This window comes from Jaculus jaculus, chromosome 4, assembly GCF_020740685.1.
Source record: "Jaculus jaculus isolate mJacJac1 chromosome 4, mJacJac1.mat.Y.cur, whole genome shotgun sequence".
NCBI lineage: Eukaryota > Metazoa > Chordata > Mammalia > Rodentia > Dipodidae > Jaculus > Jaculus jaculus.
The window spans coordinates 78,232,544-78,244,014 of NC_059105.1; the positions used below are offsets into that span (position 1 = coordinate 78,232,544).

The 11,471-nt window shown below is 37.4% G+C and overlaps 2 pseudogenes; one reads left to right on the plus strand and one right to left on the minus strand.

Annotated features, from left to right (window-relative positions):
- Nucleotides 1-526: 526 nt before the first annotated feature.
- LOC101599722 lies at nucleotides 527-892 on the minus strand (annotated as a pseudogene).
- Nucleotides 893-4,675: 3,783 nt separating this feature from the next.
- On the plus strand, nucleotides 4,676-4,934 carry LOC101599430 (annotated as a pseudogene).
- Nucleotides 4,935-11,471: the final 6,537 nt, after the last annotated feature.

Genomic DNA, 11,471 nt, shown 5'->3' on the forward strand with positions numbered 1-11,471 from the left:
CCAACAAGGATACGTGGCACACAGGTCAGCACAAGCCAGGTGAAGACTGAACCTCCAGCGCTGGGCACAGATTCGGATCTCTTCTCTGAAGCTAGCAATTAAGTAAAATAACTGGGTTTTAAAAGAAAAGGATTTAAAATGCAGACCAAATAAGTTTGAAAACCATGCTCTTGACATATTCTCCACTCAAAATTTACATAAGATACACTTTTCACTCTTACCAGCCCCAATTTTGTTCCTCACATGTTATGTAGCTGCAGATAAGACTTCTGACTCAAGATGCAGACAGAGGGAAGAGTAAGGGCACCTGCATATTCTCTCTATAAACTGCTGATGGATGGAAAATACAGGGGGTGGGGGGGAAGACTTTAAAAAAAAAAAAGGAAAACGTTTCCATCTTCGATCCTCACAACCTCTTGTTCCGCAGTTCATGAATCCAATTCTGATGCTAAGGTGGACAGTGTATGTAAGTAGATTTGTTTTTGGTGAAGGAGACCTAGGAAACGATGGATTTTTCTCTTTTTCTTCAAGAGTTATCAGATGGCACATACTCCTCGAAGCCCTCACTCTCTCGAACTAGAGCGCGCTCCAGGATCACGCAGCCTTCCTTGTAGCACTGGCTGTCTTCCGTGGCGAACTCGTAGACCCATCCCAGCTTGCTATTGCAGTTCTTGCAGCTCACACCTCGAACCATGTGGTGGCCAGTGAGCATGACCGGGTCTTGAACTTCACTTTACTGCAAATTTACTACCTTGTTAAAAAGAAATGCTCTACCAGTCGCACCGGTTAACCAAGTGGATATAAGCTCTGAACGGTTGGTCAGGATTGTGTCACAGTGGGCACAAGAAAACAGACGGGGACCACCAATATGGTCAAGGAAAATTCTGCCCATTTTGATAGGTGAGTCCTAAAAGCCTGCCCCAGCGGCCATGGGGAGCGCGGTGGCCCCAGCGGCGGGCTTTGTCGCTGGAGCACAGTCCCGGGCCCAGAGCACCGAGGGTCGCCGGGGATGAGTTGTCTGAGGTAAGTATCTTTTTTTTTTTCTTTTTCTTTTTTTTGGTTTTTCAAGGTAGGGTTTCACTCTAGCCCAGGCTGACCTGGAATTCACTATGGGGTCTCAGGGTGGCCTCGAACTCACAGCAATCCTCCTCCCTCTGCCTCCCAAGTGCTGTGATTAAAGGTGTGCGCCACCACGCCCGGCTGTTTGAGGTAAGTATTTTTCTCTAATGTTCTGTGCGTGTGCATGCACACCCATGCATGTATGTACATGTATTTTCATTCATTTAATAATTCTGTTGTTTTCTTGGAAACTTTACTTACATTCAAAGTATTTATTGATAAGTAAGGTAAGGACATATTACTACCATGTTGTTCATTATTTTCTGTTTGCTTTTAGATATTTTGCTGTCTTCCTTTGTGATTTATTGAACTTGTATAGTTGAGCTGAATCCTTCCTATCTTTCACTCACATATGACAGATTTTCCTTAATAGTTACCATTGGCCATAAACAGAATATCTCATCCTTGTAACTTTATTTTAAGCTGATCACAATTTAAATTTGATCACATGTAACTGCAATTTTATTCCTGCTTCATAGTTTATGTTTTGTGCCAGAATTTACATTATTCTATATACATACACATATTTGTGATGGTTAAGTTCTATTGTCAACTTGACTGGATCAGGAATGAAATGAAAGACATGCCTTTTGGGAAAGTCTTTGAGAGTATTTCCAGAAGAGATTACAGAAGAGGAAAAGGCCTTTCTTCAGAGTAAGAAGCCCTTCCTATGGCAACCTACATATAGAGATTTCAAGAACAAAGCAGCCCTTTCTGCTGACTTCCCTCGTTCCTTGCTGGTGAGTACATTCATTGTGTTACTGCCATCCTTCCCTGACATTGGAACCCAGCTTCCAATGTGAGCTAAAGACCAGTGGATCTCTAGGAATCCCATAGGCTTTCAGCACCAGATTGGGACTGCTGAACCATTTGGAATCATGGATTGAGCAGCTACCAAGTTTTCAGCCTCTCCAGCATGCAGATAGCAGCCACTGTGGGACTACCCAGCTCATATAATGTATAACCATCTAATAAAACCCCTTTGTAATACAGATTTACTCTATCAGTTCTATTCTTCTAAGGAAAACAGTTTTCACACTTTATAGTCCTAAAGATCTCTGATACTGTTTTGTGTTATACAACTACTGGTAGATACTGGACATTGAGAAAATGTGGATGTCTTTTCCCCTTTGAACATCTCTGAAATAAATATGTCCATTTATATGTTTTGTCTTGTTTTCTATCAGACTGGCTGGCCAGTGAGCCCCAATGATTCTCCAGTTTCTGTTTATCATAGTACTAAGGTTAAAGGCATGCATGACTATACCCAGCTGTTTACATGGGTTCTGGGAAATCAGGCTCAGCGCCAACCATGACTGTGCAGCAAGCATTCTTACTGAGCCATCTCTTCAGCTCCTATTTATGTTTTTCAGTTGGATTCTATAGTTCCTAAAATATTTCACAAGTGTCTTCATTATTCTACTTTCATGCCTTTTGTTATTTAAAAATACATTTTCTCTAGTTATTAACTTTAAATTGATTCCTTTATATAAGACCTTTCCACCTTTCATTAGACTTCTTGTGGTAGAAAAAATAATGATATTCCAAAGATTTCTACATCCATGGATATGACCTGTGATATGTTTTATTATATGACAAAAGATACTTTACAGGGAGACTACTCTGGATTTCAGGATGGAACAAACTAAAGACACAAGTCTTTAAAATACAGAATAAGGGGGGAGGGAGGGTATTACCATGGGATTTTTTTTATAATCATGGAAAATATTAATAAAAATTAAATTAAAAAAATAAAAATAATAAAAATAAATAATATACAGAATAAACAATCTCAAATTTATGATGGTTTTATTTGCAAATTCACTATGTGAAAATAATATGTATTCAATAGAAATTTTATTTTGAACGCTGAGGGGTTGGTATTTGGTTGTTTGTTTAGGCAGCATTTGCTATGTTGTCAAGGTTACCATTGAACTCATGATTCTCCTGCTTCAGGCTTGTACACACATAGTTTACTCACAATGCTAGATCGTAGCAAAGAGCCACAGCTCACAAGATCAGGTAAGCAATCAACTGAATAAACAATGTCCTATGTTACTAAGGTATAATATTTTATAGACCAGTGCTGTGGTTTAGATACAAAATAGCCCTAAAGGTTCATGAGTTGAAACTTGGTCCCCCATGCAGCACTGCTCAAGGGTGGGGCTTTGAAAAGTGATTGAATCATGAATTATGAGGGCTGTCACTTTATCAGTGGCTTTGTCTACTAATGCATTCATAGGTGAATGGACTATTAGGAGGAGGACCCAGCTGGAGTAAGTAACTCATTAGAAGGATATATCTTGTCCTCAGCTCCAGTTTCATCTTCTCCACTATTCTCTTCTGACCTCTGTTCCCCTCCTCTCACCTTCCTTTCTTTATTGTTGCTAATGCTGCTGCTCTCCTTTTCTTCCTCCTCTTATTCTCCTCCTCCTTCTTCCACAAGCCTTAGAAACTGAGTGGCAGGATGAGTTTAGAGATACGATCTAGAGAAGCCCTAGAAAGCTGTAAGCAAGAACTTAGAAAGAAGTCTGAGCAGTTAAAAGCACTTGCTTGTCAAGCCTGCTGGCCTGTGTTCAATTCCCCAGCACTCATGTAAAAGCCAGATGAAAAGTGTAACATGTATCTGTGATCTAATATCCCTAGACAATGTGTCCAAAGCTCACATGTTATTTGCAGTCTGGCAGTTCATTTGCAATGGCAAGAAACCTTGTGTCAAAGGAGGCAAAAAAAAAAAAGTAGAAAACAGACATCCCAAGGCTGTTCTCTGACCTTCATATATATGCTATGACACAATAAAAATCCTTGGATAAAATGTACCAAGCATAGGGAAATTCTGAAAGGTGGAAAGAAAAGGGAAAACACACAAGGGATCTCAAGGTTTGATGAAAGGCACAATAATGTATTAAAGGACCTCCAGGCTGCCACTGAGCAGCCTTCACCAAATTCAGGTACCAGCTTCTACCCAGCTCCATTCCTGCTCACCCAGAGTAGTGCCAAGTGGTTAAGGGAGAGTTCAACAAGTATCTCAAAGACTGAACAAAGCAGACCAAAGACAGATGGATTCAGAAAAGCCCCAAGTACCATTATGAATACTCCCTTAACATAGGTGTACCAGAAAGACCTAAACAACATACTACATCTAGATGGGTCTCAACACAAAATGGGTAACATGAAAAACCAAGCCAATATATCTCCCCCAAATACTATGAACCCCATCGCAGAGGATCCTCAGGAGACCTGCTCATACAAAACTCAGACAACTCAAAAGAATATAAATTTATACAAGAAACACTGAAAAGAATGCATGAATGCAATTCTGAATATATTCAAAGAGGACATAAATAAAGCCTAAATGAATTTTAAGAAAATTAAAAACAAAAACCTAGATGAAATGATGAAGTCAAACAAGGATAGCAAAAATGGAACCCAAACAAGAGATAGAAATCCTAAAGAAACCCAAACTAATGTAAAGCTGGAAATGAGAAACACAGTAAGCCAAGGTGAAATAAAAACTGCATTGAAATAGTGACTCTAGGCCAGCACCGTCACCGCCATGTCTTCCGGGGCCAGCGTGAGCGCCCTGCAGCACCTGGTGGAGCAGCTCAAGCTGGAGGCCGGCGTGGAGAGGATCAAGGTCTCACAGGCAGCTGCAGAGCTTCAACAGTACTGCATGTAGAATGCCTGCAAGGACGCCCTGCTGGTTGGTTCCCCAGCTGGAAGTAAACCCTTCAGGGAGCCCAGATCCTGTGCTTTACTCTGAAAACTGTAGGGAAGAACTTTATTGAAGAATGCCTTCAAGCACCAAGTGATGAATGAATGCCTCCAAGTCTCAAGTTTTCTAAATGACTTAGATATTTCAGACCTTCTCTGGTCTGGTCCTATAGGCAAAATTCTACAGAAATTAATGATTTTTCTATTCAAATAAGGAAACCAAGTAAAAGAGTAGGATTTTAAAATGATAAATGGCTTATTTCTTTTGCTAAAGTATTTTGTATTAAGACAAACAAAAATCTTACCACCAAATATACTAAAATGCACCTCCTTTATAAGTGAAATACTGTGTTGCTATATGTAGAATATCATGTATGTTCTATTTACTGGATGTTTTCATTTTAGGAAGAAAACATTTTTACTAAAATAATTGAGTATTTATAATTTGTTGTTCTAAAGAGTTTTATACTATAATAAAATTTGTTCTTAGGGATTTAGAATTACTAAATGAAGAGAAGGAAGTATAAAATTGGGAAAGAACAAGCTTTACTAATCAAATGATATTCTGGTTTTCTAAATGAGATTTTCATTTCTGAATGAGAAAAAAATATTTTAACACTAAACTTAAAAGAAGTTTCTTATCAGACTTGTTTGAAAGGATAATGTTATATTATGTTAGGTTGCCCATCTTATATATGATGTAAACTGATCTTTTTTTGAAGTTTCTTTATACTTTTGCTTGTACTTTTAATGTCCTTAAAAAAAAATACTTTTCATGTCCTTAAAAAGAGTTGGAAATGTGACCTGTATAAAGAACATTGCAAATGGTTAAAAACAAGTCATGTACAAAGATCACAAGCTAAAGGATTTATTCATGTCACAAGTGTTTTACTTGGATTATGTGCTGTTGATTGAATTTGGGATACTTTTAGAGCGATCCATTGTGTTTGTAAAGGAAATCTTTGAAGAGCTTGAAAATAAAAGTTTTACCTAATTCATCATTTTCTATGACAACAACAACAACAAAAAAGGAAATAGTGACTCTACTTACTCATTTATTGTATATTTGAAGTTTACTAAAACGGTAGATCTTAAGTATTCACATAAGGGGCACAACTGTGATGATGGATATATTAATAAGCCTGGTTGTGTGATCCATTAACAATGTATACATGTAATAAAATGTCTCATTCATCACAGTTTCTGACACTACCTACAAAAGACCATCATAATAGGAAAAACAAATGGTCAAATCAAAATAGGAGAGCTGGGCATGGTGGCACACACCTTTAATCCCAGCACTAAAGGCAGAGGTAGGAGGACTAATTGGACTAATTGAAAAGAAGGGATTCAATGGAGAATGGATTTGGAAGGGGGCAATGGAGATGGTGGGAGGGAATTATCATGGTTTATTGTCTATACACAAGAAAATTTTCAATAAAAAGTTGTTTGTTTGCTTGCTTGTTTTTGCAACTGGAGAGATGGCTTAGTGATTTAAGGTGGTTGCTTACAAAGCCTGACAGCTCAGGTTCAATTTCTCAGGACCTACATAAAGCCAAATGAATAAAGAGGGACATGTCTCCCTGCTTCCCCAAACCCATTCATATTCATTCTCTCTCCCTCAATCCCTTCCTTCTTACCTCCCTCCTTCTGCTTGCAAATAAGTAAAAATATTTAAAAGAAAATTTAATAAAAACTTTAACCCACATAACATGGGTGCTTGCTCACACCTATAATTCCAGAACTTAGGAAATAAATGCAGAATGATGAGGAAGCCAGAGCTATGTTGCAATATTAAAGCCAACCTAAGCTACATAATCAGACCTTGTCTCAAAAATTTAAGATCTAAAAAAAAAAAAAAAATTTAAGATCTAAAAAGAAATAATAATATCTAAAGATGTAGCTCAGAGGTAGAACATAGGTTCAAGGCCCTGGAATTTGTCCCCCAGCAACACACAAAACTCACATTGTAAATCTTGAATACATGCTATGTCTATTTCTCAATTATACTTCTATAAAGTCATGAAAAATATCTGTCTTCATGAATAGGAGCTTTACAATTATTAAGATGACAGTACTTCCTTAAGTGCTCTATAGATTCAAAATGCTCTCATCAAAATGCCAAGATCCTTTTAAAAATGGAAAAGTAATCTGTAAATAGAAATTCCATGGGCTGGGCTGGGGAAATGGCTTTCCAGTTAAGGCATTTTCCTGTGAAGCCTAATGACCCCAGTTCAATTCCCCAGAACCCACATAAGCCAGATGCACAAGGGGCACATGCATCTGGAGATGTTTGCAGAGGCTAGAGGCCCTGGTATGCCCATTCTCTTCTCTCTCTCTCTCTCTCTCTCTCTCTCTCTCTCTCTCTCTCTCTCTCAAATAAATAAATAAAATATCTTTTTAAAAAAGAAAAGAAATTCCATGGGCCTCCAACCAGCCAAACCAATCTTGAAAAGGAAAAACAGCAGAAAAGTCCCAGTTCTCTCATATTGTAAACACATAATGGCATATATGTCAGTGAAATTAAATGCATTTGCTCATAAATAAGATCATACACCTATGATCAACTATTGTTTTACAGGATCATTCAATGTAGACAGTACAATCTCTTCAATAAATGGTATTGGGACAATTAGATATCCAACTTCAAAAGAACAAAGCTAGACTCTAACTTCATAACAAACATAAGAATTAATTCAAGATCTATCAAACACCTAACTATAATGGTTGACTTTAAACCTCTTAGTAGAAAACATGGAGATGGATGAATACATAGGTCAGACAGATGTTTGATTGATTGTTAGATTAGATAAGATAGATAGATAGATAGATAGATAGATAGATAGATAGATAGATAGATAGATATAATGGATTGGCAATAAATTTTCAGATATGACAAAAGTGTAAGTAAGAAAAGCAATAATAAATTGGACTTTATGAAAGATAAAAAATTATATTCATGATCAAGGGTAAAAATCACATAAAAATCTGTTACTCAAAATATTTAAAGAACTTCTATAACACATGAAATAGACAAAATTTCATTCACAAACTGGTAAGGGGCTTACACAGACATTTCTTTAGATATACAAATAACCAACAAGCACAGGGAAATGTGCTCAACCCCATTAGCCATTAGAAAAATACAAGTTATCCCATCTCTAGGGAGGCAGAGGTAGGAGGATCATCAAAGTTGACAAGATGTGGTGATGTTGGAACACATATATATTTGATGAAAATGAAAAATAATGTATTACTGCAGAAATAAATGTAGAAACCTCTAAAAGGTAGGATATAAAATTATCATAGGAGCCTGAAATTCTACTCATAAATTTCCACCCAAATAAAATAAAAGTAGATGTACAAATAATCCTTGAACATGAATGTTCACAGCAGACCCATTCACAATAGGCAAAAGATGGAAACAACCCAATGCCCATTGACAAATAAACTTAATATGATATATCTATACAAGGCAATGTTACTTAGCCATGAAAAGTATTAATGAATGATTCTTGAACAAATTCAAAGTGTAAGAAGGCAGACACAAAAGGCCACATTTTGTTTTACACCATTAATATAAAATATCTAGAACAAGAAAAATCCATGGATAAAGATAATGCCTTTGAGGAACACTTACACATATATTTTCATTAAGCACCAAGAAGAACCGTTTCCAGTATTTTTACCAAGAACACCTTTTTTTGCTGAAAGACTGACCAAAATGTGATCAGTTTTTAACCAAGAAATCCAAAGCTGCCAGTCAAAATTTCTACTTAAGCATAATTGGTATGAAATCACCAGTCAAAATCTTATATGAGGAAAAAACAACCTTTCTTGAGATAGGATCTCATGCAGTCCAAGCTAGTCTCAAGCTTACTATGCAGCTGAGGAGGATCTTGAACTCCTGATCCTCCTGCCACTACCTTCCAAGTGCTGGGATCACATGCATATCACCAGGTCCAACCTAAAACAATTTTGAAACCTTTGCTTACTTCTCCATTCTAATTGAGGGAATTTGCTGTTATTAGGTTGGTACTCATAGGTCCATGTGCTAAATATCATACCACCATGCCCACATGGAAAACAAGTAAAGATGTATCACATTTAAAAAAAACAACTGTGGGCTGGAGAGATGGCTTAGCGGTTAAACGCTTGCCTGTGAAGCCTAACGACCCCGGTTCGAGGCTCGGTTCCCCAGGTCCCACGTTAGCCAGATGCACAAGGGGGCGCACGCGTCTGGAGTTCGTTTGCAGAGGCTGGAAGCCCTGGCGCGCCCATTCTCTCTCTCTCCCTCTATCTGTCTTTCTCTCTGTGTCTGTCGCTCTCAAATAAATAAATAAAATTAAAAATAAAATAAAAAAAAAAAAAACAACTGTAAGCTGGATGTGGTGGTGTACAACTTCAGTAGGGATTGCCATGAATTCAAGGCTAGTCTGGGGCTAGTGTGAGTTTCAGTTCAGATTGAGCTAGAGAGAGACCCTACATTGAAAAAAAAAATCAACTAATTAAATACATAAATGTGATTTCATATATTCAGGGAGTATAATGCCTAATTCTCAGTTCTTATGGCATACAATGTAGCAAGACTCACAGATAAATGTAAATCATATCCCATAAGACAGAACTAAACCAAGATGATAAAAAAAAAAAAAAGCCATATACAATCCTGTGTTCTGAGGTACAACAAAAGGGTTATTTGGAAACCTCCTAGACCAAGTGGAATTTAAGGAATGTGAATGATGTCTACATGTGAAGGGCTTGAGGGCTTGAGACCAAAATGAGTCAATGAAATCCTTCTTTTCAACTACGCCTCCACTTTTGTTTTTTCACACTTCCATATCATTTATGTCAAAATATTAATGAGCTCAATTTTGTGGAGGTCTGGTGGAGGTCGCAAAAGCAACTATGTCATAACATAATCATCACTTTATGTCCAGAAAATAACTTCCTCAAACTCTTACCTTTTTCCTTCCCCCTCTTCTTCAATGTTCCCTGGTCCTTGGAGGGAATGGTAAGGATGTTAAATTTAGCACTGTGCACTCAACCTTCTCAGCACTTTGATGAGTTTTGAGTCTTCCCTAGCAGACACTACCATCTGCAAAAACAAGATTCTCTGACCAGAAGTAAAATCACCACTAACCTTTGGGGATCAAATATAATATAAATATTTAGAGGGCATTTGATGGAACACAGCATATTTATTTAGTCAGTTACTGGCAGGCAAGGCTTCTTTGTGCAGTATGCTTTCAGTGCAGCCACCCCACAAGGTCTCCAAGGCCAGGCCTTGCTTCTTCAAGCAGAGTGTTCTGGCTCTGTTCCTCATGGACATGGCATTTTGGATGAACTCTGTTTGAAAATGAGTTAATGTTAATTTTATGTTCCCATTCATGTTTATGAGTCAGCAGCACCATGGTGGAGACAAAGGTGAGCTGTGAGGGGTTAAAGTGGACTCAGATTGTCTGTTTTGTGTTTTGATTGCTTGTGTAGTTTTACCTTTTCAGAGCAGTCTATAACACTGTACTCAAAATAATTACTCCATTGTTTTGAATGGTCAACACATGTCCTACAGAGGAGTTTTGAAGGTGGATGGGTGAAGGGGGACAAAAGAAGGTACTGGGAAGGAATTATGCTAAATTAAAATATGTTCCTATATGAAAATTGTCAGTAAAAAGTTTTTAAGATGATTATAGTAGTAAAAGATGGCAGATATGTGGGATCCATCACTCTCAAAGAAATATATTTCATAAGTACCTTCAAAATTATCTAAAGTGAAATTTAATAGAATCATTATGCCTAAAGCAAATTTACTATGGTTTATTTTTGCTTCAAACTTAAACTTTGAGATTTCCAGGCAAAGAGAAATACTTCCTTCAATAGCATACTCCTGAGCTCTGCTGGAAGAAAGTAAATATTTGGTCAGGAATAGCTTAGTATCCAATTTTTACATTTTTTAACATTTTATTGAGAATTTTAATACATGAACATACTGTTATATGATTGTATTCCTGTCCTAATCTCTTTTGTTCCTATCCCTCTAACCCTATTCAACTGAGTACCCTCTTCTTTCCAAGTAGTCCTTCTTCCATTTTGGTGTCTCATTATTTTTGTTCACCTCCATTATCTGTGTTTAAATGTTGATGGGCTCAGAATTTTGCAGGTCTCACGGGGGTAGTGACAAGCACTGTGGGGGCATGACTGCACTAGTCAGTTCATGTCCAAATGACAGTGCCCCAAAGTACTCCTTCCCTCTCTGTGGCTTTTACATACTTTTTACCACCTCTTTTGCAACCTTCCTTTTGCATTGGGGGGATGTGACAGAGATGTCTCATTTGCAGATATCCCACAAGCCTCTTTTTTACAGATTTGTTGAGTTTTGAGTCTCCTCATCATCTATTTCTTTCTCCTCAGAGAAGCTTCTGTGGCTAGAAGTGAATTTTCAGAAGTTAAATTTGAGGATTCAAACCTATTTATCTTAATCCTGTCTACAAAGCATTTCATTCATTGATGTGGCTGGTGGTAAGCTTTTATTTTTAACAAAACTTATTTCCTCAGAACCATTAGTTTGAGAATCTGGCTTTTTTTCCCTAATTATGTTGGTACATACACTGAAATTCTGTTTTGATAACAACTACTAT